At 48.6% G+C, this 11,215-nt stretch overlaps 1 long non-coding RNA gene across 1 annotated transcript in view; it reads left to right on the forward strand.

The window, feature by feature from the left end:
• Positions 1-6,341, forward strand: part of LOC126994377 (uncharacterized) — a 74,894-nt gene extending 68,553 nt beyond the window's left edge. Inside the window, exon 3 of the long non-coding RNA XR_007749077.1 lies at positions 6,228-6,341. This is a non-coding gene — a long non-coding RNA (uncharacterized LOC126994377). The remainder of the gene's footprint in view (positions 1-6,227) is intronic.
• The last annotated feature ends 4,874 nt before the right edge of the window (positions 6,342-11,215 follow it).

The following is an 11,215-nucleotide window of genomic DNA, read 5'->3' on the forward strand; positions in this document are numbered from 1 at the left end:
TCTTCTCTCTCTTTTTCTTTCTCCTCCTTCCTCTTTTCTCTCTCCTCCTCCTCCTCCTCCTCCTCCTCCTCTTCCTCCCTTAATTTTTCATCTTTTTATTTGCCTTTCTCTTACACACACACACACACACACACACACACACACACACACACACACACGCACACACACACACACACACAAAGGGCCAACAAATCATGATCCCATACGATTTCCGCGAGTGTGTGTGTGTGTGTGTGTGTGTGTGTGTGTGTGTGTGTGTGTGTTCTGTCATAATATTAATCCGTGCATATTTTTCAAGGGGAATCCCTTAGAGCTAAATTTATTGATGAGAGAGAGAGAGAGAGAGAGAGAGAGAGAGAGAGAGAGAGAGAGAGAGAGAGAGAGAAGAAGAATGGAGGAGGAGGAGGAGGAGGATGAAGAGGAGGAGGAGGAGGAGGAGGAGGAGGAGGAGGAGGAGGAGGAGGAAGAGGAGGAGGAGGAGGAGGAGGAGGAGGAGGAGGAGGAGGAGGAAATAAGATTGAAGAAGAACAACTAATGATAAAAGGAAGGAAGAAGAGAGAGAGAGAGAGAGAGAGAGAGAGAGAGAGAGAGAGAGAGAGAGAGAGAGAGAGAGAGAGAGAGAGAGAGAGTTTTTCACGGCCGGAATTTGTTTGTTTGTTGGTCTTTTGTTGTGCCGACTAATTGAATTTAGGTTTTTTCTTTTTTTCTTTTTTTCTCTTTTTATCAATTTCTTTTTTTCTTTATTTTTTTCTTCGATTTTATTGTTGTTGTTGTTGTTGTTGTTGTTGTTGTTGTAATTACTCTTCTTTTTCTTCTTCTTCTTCTTCTTCTTTTCTTCTCAGTCTTTTCTCCTTATGTCTTCTTTTCACTTTCCTCCTCTTCCTCCTCCTTCTTTTTTTTCTTCTTCTTCTTCTTCTTCTTCTTCTTCTTCTTCTTCTTCTTCTTCTTCTTCTTCTTCTTCTTCTTCTTCTTCTAAAAAGTAAATACAGAAGAGAAGAAAAAAGAATGAGCAGAAAATATGAATTGGTATATATATTTTTCTTCCTTCCTTTCCTCCTCTTCCTTCTTTTCCTTCCTTTTCTTTTTTCTTCTTTTTTTTCACTTCTTCTTCATATTATTATTATTCATGTTCTTGTTCTTCTTGTTCCTCCTCCTTCTCCTCCTCCTCCGGGAGTTGTGTTAACCTTGTATAATTCTCTAGCAAGGCCCCACCTGGAATACGCCGTGCAGTGCTGGTCTCCTAATTACAAGATAGACATTGAATTACTTGAGAGAGTACAGCGACGCGCTCCGAAAAAGATTCCATCATTGAGGACGCAACCTTACGAAGAACGACTCAACCGACTCGACCTCTTCACGCTGGAAAGGAGACGACTGCGGGGAGACCTGATACAAGTCTTCACGTACCTCAACAAGTCCAGCAATGTTGATCATTCCAAACTCTTCACGCTACAAACTAACCCGAGGACAAGAAACAACGGTAAAACAATGCAAGCCAAGTGATGCAGCACGGATATCGGCAGGAGCTATTTTTCGAACAGCGTCATCCGCCACTGCAACAGCCTTCCTGCAGGAGTGGTTAGTGCGGAAACCATCAACTCCTTTAAGAATCGCATTGACCGTCACTTTGCTGCGTCGGGAGTGAACTGAACGTATCCACGAGTACGTACAGAAGTGCTTTAATCCTTCCCGCTGGTCACTCCTGTGGCTGGCGGACTGATTACAGCACTGAAAGCAGGCAGCCTCGCAGTGAGCCAATAGGCTTTCTGCTGCCTGTTCGTCCATGTTTCCATGTTTCTTTCTCCTCCTCCTCCTCATCATCATCATCATCTTCCTTCAAACATCAAACAAACACACCCTAATTAAGCTTTTTTCACACACACACACACACACACACACACACACACACACACACACACACACACACACACACACACACACACACACACACGGCCCGGTAGCTCAGTGGATAGAGCGTCTGCCTCACACCCAGAAGGACCGGGGTTCGATTCCCCGGCCGGGTGAAGATAAGTTGGGTTTATCTTCCTTCACGTGTAGCCCCTGTTCACCCAGCAGTGAGTAGGTACGCGGCGTCAGGCAAGGAGTTGTGACCTCATTGTCGCGGTGTGTTGTGGGTGAGTGGTCTCAGTCCTGCCCAAAGATCGGTACTACGAGCTCTGTGCTCCTTCGAAGGGGAACGGCTGGCTGTCTGGAGAGACCCGCAGCAGACCAAGAGGTGAATTGCACACACATAGGGGTAAAGTGGGCGGGCGGGGGGCAGGGAGGGCTTCTAGGGGACAGGGGGGCGGGATAGGGGGTGAAAGGGGAGGGGGTTGGATAGGGAGGGGAGGGGGGGACGGTAGGGGTTATATGGAGGGGGGTGTAGGGAGGAGGATTGGATCACACTCTCAGAGGATCGACTCCTAAATGATTGTCTTTAAATTCCTTTGGCAGCGTTTCGGCAAATAAGAAAAAGAAGAAAAAAAATGGGGGTTGGGGAAAGGAATCTAATCGGATGTCTTCAAATAGAGAGGAGAGTGATAAATGCTTTCCTCGTGTGTGTGTGTGTGTGTGTGTGTGTGTGTGTGTGTGTGTGTGTAAGTAAGTAAGTAAGTGCAAGGGCAAGGGGCAAGGCAAGGCAAGGCAAGGCAAGGCAAGTAAGGAGGAGGAGGAGGGAGGAGTGAGTGAGTGAGTGAGTGAGTGAGTGAGTGAGTGAGTGAGTGAGTGAGTGAGTGAGTGAGTGAGTGAGTGAGTGAGTGAGTGAGTGAGTGAGTGTGTGTGTGTGTGTGTGTGTGTGTGTGTGTCTCTCTCTCTCTCTCTCTCTCTCTCTCTCTCCCTTTTTGCTTTCTTCCTCTTTTCGTCTGTTATCTTTTCCTGTAATCACGTTTTTTCATCCTTCCATTTTTATTTCCCTATTATTTTCCTAGTTTTGTTTTTCCTCCTTCCTTCCTTTCCTCCCGACCTCAACCTCTGCTCGCTGGAAATGAGGCGACTGCGCAATGATTTGATATAAGTCTTCATGTAGGTCAGTCGGTGTTTTTCTTTTAGCTGAGTGGTTAGCGTGCTGGGCCCACATCCACCACGCCATGGACAGCGTCGGTTCGAGTCCCCACGCTACCACCTGGGATTTTTCAGTCACCGCCGAGTGGCCAAAAGGTATTATAAAACCTTTTGCCGCCCAAGAACACATATTTGACAAGGCTTACGCAGGAGTTCAGGGCATTTCCACGGGTAGTTTTATGGCCCTGGTGGTAGTTTGACCCTTCTTCTGTACCGTGAACCTAAAGAAACACATATTTGACAAGGCTTACGCAGGAGTTCAGGGCATTTCCACGGGTAGTTTTATGGCCCAGGTGGTAGTTTGACCCTTCTTCTGTACCGTGAACCTAAAGAAACACATATTTGACAAGGCTTACGCAGGAGTTCAGGGCATTTCCAGAGGTACTTTTATGGCCTTGGTGGTAGTTTGACCCTTCTTCTGTACTATGATCCTAAATTAACACCTATAAGACCCCGATTGATGTCCTTTTTGGCCTTTGGAAATTGTTGATGTACAAGCCGAAAGCGTTTAACAATACGGCCCAAGACTACCCACATGCTGTCCTGAAGACCACCCATCAACCCGGACTTTAGAGGAAACCGTCCAGTGAATCAAGAATGAGTTCCGGGGGGCAGCATGAGCCAAGCATTACTGGCGCCACTATAAAAAATTGCCTGCGCCATGACGGGCTTGGGCTGACCATCTGGCCCCTGAAGAAAGCCTACCGGCGCTGTAGGCGGGGATGTAAAAATAAAATATAAAAAAAATATAAAAATAACTACCACTCGAGAACTTCAAAAACCTCTCTGTCGATTCAGCCGCGGCGGTTTAGTCCAGACGTCGGCAGGAACACTTTTCTTTAATCCGAGTCATCCGTCACTGGAACAAGCACCAGCAAATGTAGTTAGCGCGAAAACGACCGATTTTAAGAATAGCATAGATCAGGGGTTCTCAACCACCCTCCACGTGGGATATCAGGGTTCCAGGTGCCGGGGGGGGGGGCAATTTGGTCACAGATTGTCAGACTGCAACATTTGGAATAGTGCCCCTGTGTTGCCTCCAGCTCCCCGGGGACACACAGCTTGCATCAGTGTCCCGCCGCAGTGACCCATCCACCGTGCGCCACATGCTCCTAAACAAAAGGTTCAAAATAGCTTGCCAATAGTTTATATTATTTTCTTTTTTTACGTTCTGCCAATGGCTGGGGCAGGCTTTCTTGGTGGGGCCTGGTGGTCGGCCCCAGCTTGTTATGGCGCAGGCAAGTGTTTATAGTGGCGCTATCTTGCTTGGACCATTCTGCTCCCCGGAGCTCATCTTTGAGCCTCTCTTTTAGAGAGATAATCTAGAGTCCGGGTTGACAGGTGGTCTTCAGGACAGCGTGTGTGTAGTCTGCGGCCACTCGGCGGGGACTCCAGAATTGCCAGCGTGTGGCACCGGGCGGGTCGCGAACCCGCGTCCTCACGTTGTCACCGCCTCCCTTGGCCTCCAGCGACGAGTACCCCCACCCCCCCTCCGGTGAAGGGACGTCTCTGCACTCCCCCCCCTCGTAGGGGACGCGTGCCCTTTTGGGTCAGACAGTCGTGGAAAACGAGCAGGACATCCTGACACGTGGTGAAGGGACGCACCGGGAAAGTGTTGAGAGCCACGGACAGGCTGCGTCACTTCCCGGCGTCAGGACTGGTCCAGACGCTGCCGCCGCCACACACAACGCGTGCGTCAGTACGCTACGGAGGTCACTGCCGCGTGTGACGACCTGATTACATCGCTCAACGCCCAGCCTCGTCATGATCCAGCAGGCTTTCTGTTTCCTGCCTTTCCCTGTTTCCCTGTTTCATCGTCCCCTTCTCTTCCACTTACCTTTTTTTCCCCTTTTTTTGCCCGTCTTCCTCTCTCTCTCTCTCTCCCCTTTTCCTCCTCGTCCCTCCATTTCGCTGATTGATACAAAGGCTTCCATATATTCACTTTTCCTCTCCTGCTTCTCCTCTTTTTTCCTTTCCCTCCATCCTTCGCCTTCCAATCTTCGTTCCATTCTCTCTCTCTCTCTCTTTCTTCCTCTTCCTTCTTCTTCCTCTTCCTTCTCATTATTCTTCTACTTCTCTTTTTCCTTCCTCTACCTCCCTCATTTTCTTTCATTTTTTCCCACTTATCACACTTTCCTTTCTTCCTCTTTTCCTCCTCCTCCTCCTCCTCCTCTTTCTTTCCTTAAATGGCCTCAAATTGCAAAACTTCCTGATACAAAGAGAGCAATAAGATGGAAGGAAGGAAGGAAGGATGGGAAGGGGGGAAGGATGGGAAGGAAGGAAGGAAGGAAGGATGGGAAGGGATGGGATGGATGGGAAGGGATGGGAAGGGAAGGGAAGGGATGGGATGGGAAGGGAAGGGAAGGGAAGGGATGATAAGGGAAGGGAAGGGAAGGGAAGGGAAGGGATGATAAGGGAAGGGAAGGGAAGGGAAGGGATGGGAAGGGAAGGGATGGGATGGGATGGGAAGGGAAGGGAAGAGAAGGGAAGAGAAGGGAAGGGAAGGGAAGGCGAGGGAAGGGAAGGGAAGGGATGATAAGGGAAGGGAAGAGAAGGAAGGGAAGGGAAGGGACAGATATTAAGAGAGATGGGAAGATAATATTTGCTTTTACTTATGGTTAGGGGAGAGGAGGAGGAGGAGGAGGAGGAGGAGGAGGAGGAAGACAGGGGAGGAAAGAGGAGAGAAATTATGGTGGAAATTATGACTTGTTTTTAAGGAGAGGCGAGAGGAGGAGGAGGAGGAAGAGGAGAAGGAGGAGGAGGAAGAGGAGGAGGAGGAGGAGGAGGACATATTTCTGGATAGTTTATGAGGTGAAGGAAAAAAGGAAGGAAGGAAGATTTGCAGGAGGAAAAAGTAGTAGTAGTAGTAGTAGTAGTAGTAGTAGTAGTAGTAGTAGTAGCAGTAGTAATGGTGACCAAAAAGGAGATCAATCTGGTTCTATAATGAGTGTTTCTTTAGGTTCACGGTACAGAGGAAGGGTCAAGCTACCACCAGGGTCATAAAACTACCCCTGGAAATGCCCACAACTCCCACGAAAGCCTTGTCAAATGTGTGTTTCTTAGGTTCACGGTACAGAGGAAGGGTCACACTACCACCAGGGTCATAAAACTACCCCTGGAAATGCCCACAACTCCCACGAAAGCCTTGTCAAATATGTGTTTCTTAGGTTCATGGTACAGAGGAAGGGTCACACTACCACCAGGGTCATAAAACTACCCCTGGAAATGCCCGCAACTCCCACGAAAGCCTTGTCAAATATGTGTTTCTTAGGTTCACGGTACAGAGGAAAGGTCAAACTATCACCAGGGTCATAAAACTACCCCTGGAAATGCCCACAACTCCCACGAAAGTCTTGTCAAATATCTGTTTCTTAGGTTCACGGTACAGAGGAAGGGTCACACTACCATCAGGGTCATAAAACTACCCCTGGAAATGCTCACAACTCCCACGAAAGTCTTGTCAAATATGTGTTTCTTAGGTTCACGGTACAGAGGAAGGTTCAAACTACCATCAGGGTCATAAAACTACCCCTGGAAATGCTCACAACTCCCACGAAAGTCTTGTCAAATATGTGTTTCTTAGGTTCATGGTACAGAGGAAGGGTCAAACTACCACCAGGGTCATAAAACTACCCCAGGAAAGGCCCACAACTCCCACGAAAGTCTTGTCAAATATGTGTTTCTTAGGTTCATGGTACAGAGGAAGGGTCAAACTACCACCAGGGTCATAAAACTACCCCAGGAAATGCCCGCAACTCCCACGAAAGCCTTGTCAAATATGAGTGCTTGGAGATCATTCAGGTTCTAATGAGTGTGTTTTAGGTTCATGGTATACGGAAGAAGGGTCACCTTACCGCCAGGGTCATTAAACTACCCCGGGAAATGCCCACAACTCCTACGAAAAATCAGGCAATGGAAAGGAGGGGAAGGGAAGGAAAGGGAAGGGAAGGGAAGGGAAGGGAAGGGAAGGTTAATAAGGGGATGTCGGGGAAGGGAAAGGAAGGGAAGGGAAGGGAAGGAAGGAAGGAAGGAAGGTTAATAAGGGGATGTCAGGAAAGGAAAGGAAGGAAGGAAGGAAGGAAGGGAAGGGAAGGGAAGGTTAATAAGGGGATGTCGGGGAAGGGAAAGGAAGGGAAGGGAAGGGAAGGGAAGGGAAGGGAAGGGAAGGTTAATAAGGGGATGTCGGGGAATGGAAAGGAAGGGAAGGAAGGAAGGAAGGAAGGAAGGTTAATAAGGGGATGTCGGGGAAGGAAAGGAAGGAAGGAAGGGAAGGAAGGAAGGTTAAGGGATGTCAGGGAAGGAAAGGAAGGGAAGGAAGGAAGGAAGGAAGGAAAGGAAGGAAGGTTAATAAGGGGATGTCGGGGAAGGGAAGGAAGGAAGGAAGGAAGGAAGGAAGGAAGGTTAATAAGGGGAAGAAAGGGAAGGAAGGAAGGAAGGAAGGAAGGAAGGAAGGAAGGAAGGTTAATAAGGGATGTCGGGGAAGGAAAGGAAGGAAGGAAGGAAGGGGAAGGAAGGAAGGAGAGGGAAGGGAAGGAAAGGAAAGGAGAGGGAAGGGAAGGGAAGGGAAGGGAAGGGAAGGGATGGGAAGGGAGGGTAAGCATGGGAGAGCGAACTGATTACCGGATATGTGTGTCTGGGCTGCGAAATATTTAATGATACCACGCACAACATGATGCAAGGGAGTCTGGCGCTGAGAACCCACATATACTTTTAGGAAGGGAGGAAGGAGGGAGGGAGAAGGAGGAAGGAAGAGGAGGGAGGGAAGGAAAGAAGGAAGGAAGGGAGGGAGGAGGTAAAGGAAGAAAGGAAAGGTAGAATGATGGAAGGAAGGAAGGAAGGAAGTAAGGAGGGAGGGAGAGAGGGAGGAAAGAAAGGAAGGAAGGGAGAGAAGGAAGGAAAGGAAGGGCAGAATGAGGGAAGGAAGGAAGGAAGGAAGGAAGGAAGGAAGGAAGGAAGGAGGGAGAGAGGGAGGAAAGAAAGGAAGGAAGGGAGAGAAGGTAGGAAAGGAAGGGCAGAATGAGGGAAGGAAGGAAGGAAGGACGGAAGGAAGGAAGGAAGGGAGAGAGGGAGGAAAGAAAGGAAGGAAGGGAGAGAAGGAAGGAAAGGAAGGGCAGAATGAGGGAAGGAAGGAAGGAAGGAAGGAAGGAAGGAAGGAGGGAGAGAGGGAGGAAAGAAAGGAAGGAAGGGAGAGAAGGAAGAAAGGAAGGGCAGAATGAGGGAAGGAAGGAAGGAAGGAAGGGAGGGAGAGAGGGAGGAAAGAAAGGAAGGAAGGGAGAGAAGGAAGGAAAGGAAGGGCAGAATGAGGGAAGGAAGGGAAGGGAAGGGAAGGGAAGGAGGAAAAGAAGAAAGAAGAGAAATAAAACAAAACAAAAAGCGGCCGGCGAACACTGGGCCCCTGTCTCACGCAGCTCCGCCAGATTATCGTATTCACCACAACGTATCAATCATCTTTAAGCCTCAAACTCTCGTACCTACACCAATATCGCCAGCAAATCATCAAAGTTAGCATCAAAACTGTTATTTATCGATGTGTGTTCGTTTTTTGCTATAGTTATCGGCCAGAAACTACGGAAATGCAATGCCATGAGTACGATAATTTGCCAAAGCTGCTTCCCCGTGCTCCAAAAGGGTCTCCTATCGCACGCCCCCAGCCGCCGCCTTCGCTCGCTTCAGCATCGTAAAAAATTCTTCACACCGTCGCTACGTCTATTATCTAAGGCCGCAGATAAGGTTAGTTGGGCTCTCAGGCGTGTTTTGTGCTTTGTGGAGGATAAGGTAGGGGAGGAGAGGGAGGGAAGGGAAGGGAAGGGAGGGGGAAAGGAAGGGAAGGGAAGGAGTGGAAATGGAAGGGAGGGAGAGGAAAGGGAAGGGAAGGGAAGGGAAGGGAAGGGAAGATGAGGAAAGGGAAGGAAAGGAGTGGAAATGGAAGGGAGGAATTGGAAGGGAAGGAAGAGAGGAAAAGGGAAGGGAGGAATTGGAAGGGAAGGGAAGGAAAGGGAAGGGATGGAAAGGGAAGGGAAAATAAGGAAAGGGAAGGAAAGAAGAGGCAATGGAAGGGAGGAAAGGGAAGGGAAGGGAAGGGAAGGGAAGGAACGGGAAGGGAAGGGAAGGGAAGGGAAAGAAAGGGAAGGAAAGATAAGGGAAGGGAAGAGAAGGGAAAGAAAGGGAATGAAAGATAAGGGAAGGGAAGGGAAGGGAAGGGAAGGGAAAGAAAGGGAAGGAAAGGGAAGGGAAGGGAAGGGAAGGGAAGGGAAGGGAAAGAAAGGGAAGGGAAGGGAAGGGAAGGGAAGGGAAGGGAAGGAAAGATAAGGGAAGGGAAGGGAGGGGAGAAGGAAAGATAGAGAGGGAAGAAAGGGAAGGAAGAAAGAAAGATAAAGGGAAGGAAGGAAAGGGAAGGGAAGGACGAAAGGAAGAAAGGAAGGGAAGGGAGAGAGGTCCTAGGATTCATGGCGGCAGGGAGCCCATCACGCCGGGTCAGGTCCAGTGTGACATCAGAGTTACCACAGTTTACCTTCTCCAGGTGTCTACAGCTACAAACTTATCGACCAGGCAGATAAGGAGGATTAACAACTGGATGGATTGCGCGCCGAATTCTCAGACCAACGGACTGTACTTGTAAGGAACAGGAGTCTAATCGATCTATTGCCCATAACCAGTTTTTGTCTGCAAGAATTTTAGACACAAAACAATAACAGCGCGCACTCGTCGATAACTACCAATGTTCACACAGCAGAGAACAGGCGGCGAGGCAACCCGAGTCTACTAAGATGATTGAGGGAGTGTTCAATTAGGGGGAAATAGAGCGGCATATGTTCTTTTCCTTCCTTTTCTTCTCCTTCCCTGTCCTTCCCTTCCCTTTCCTCCCTTCCTTTCCCGTAACCAGGACTTCAAAACAGGCAAGGCGAACACATCCAGGGTCCCAGTACACTCCTTCTCTTCCCCTTTCCCTTCCTTCAACCTCGGCCGTTACTCTCAAAACTTTAAGACACACACACACACACACACACACACACACACACACACACACAGTCAGTAAGGCTTTGGTGGAGGTTGTTGTGTTAGTATTTCCATGGGTAGTGTTATGAGCCTGGTGATAGTTTGACAAGGCTTTGGTGGAGGTTGTTGTGTTAGTATTTCCATGGGTAGTGTTATGAGCCTGGTGATAGTTTGACAAGGCTTTGGTGGAGGTTGTTGTGTTAGTATTTCCATGGGTAGTGTTATGAGCCTGGTGATAGTTTGACAAGGCTTTCGTAGAGATGGGGCCGTGGGAAGCTTTTGTTGTGGAGGTCCAGTGTGTCAGAATTTGGATGTGGCTATCTCCCTCCCTTCCCTCCCTCCCATGTTCTCTCACCCAGACCCTTCAGCCTCCAGTAGGGGTTTCCTTCACCCAATTATAAGGACTTCGAGGTACTCTTGGGAACACGACGGGCCACGAAGATGATACCAGCGTTGGGGGAAGAGTCAAATGTTAGACCTCTCAAGTGACTTAGGCCAACATATCGTATATTGACCTCTGTGTTTGTTCTTCTGTTTTTCTTCTTCCTTTTCCTTCCTCTGTCTTCTCCTCCCTCTATACCTCTTCCTCTTCTTCTTCCTCCTCCTCCTCAATCTTATGCTTCTCTCCTACCTCTTCCTCTTCTTCTTCCTCCTTCTCAATCTTCTGCTCCTTCTCTTCCTCTTCCTAATCTTACTCCTCTTCCTCTTCTTCTTCTTCCTCTTCCTCAATCTTCTGCTCTTTCTCTACCTCTTCCTCTTCCTAATCTTACTCCTCCTCCTCTTCTTCTTCCTCCTCAATCTTCAGCTCCTTTTCCTCTTCCTCTTCTTCCTCCTCCTCCTCCTCCATCTCCAGCTCCTTCTCTTCCTCCTTCATTTCTTCCTGGTCTGCTTTTTATGTTTCCTTCTCTTTCTTACCTCTCATTTCCTTCCTCCTCCTCCTCCTCCTCCTCCTCCTCCTCTTCCTCTTCCTTCTCCTCCTCCATACATCATATTTGGAAAAGCTTTTAGTCCGACCAAACTTGCTGCAGTCTCTCCTTCCGATGCAGAAGAAAACGGAGGCACTGAAAGCCAAGTTAATGAAAACGGGAAATGGTGAAGCATTCTCTCTCTCTCTCTCTCTCTCGTCTTATTAAAGTTTTAGAAATTGGAAAAAAGACGA

This window comes from Eriocheir sinensis, unplaced genomic scaffold, assembly GCF_024679095.1.
Source record: "Eriocheir sinensis breed Jianghai 21 unplaced genomic scaffold, ASM2467909v1 Scaffold782, whole genome shotgun sequence".
Classification (NCBI taxonomy): domain Eukaryota; kingdom Metazoa; phylum Arthropoda; class Malacostraca; order Decapoda; family Varunidae; genus Eriocheir; species Eriocheir sinensis.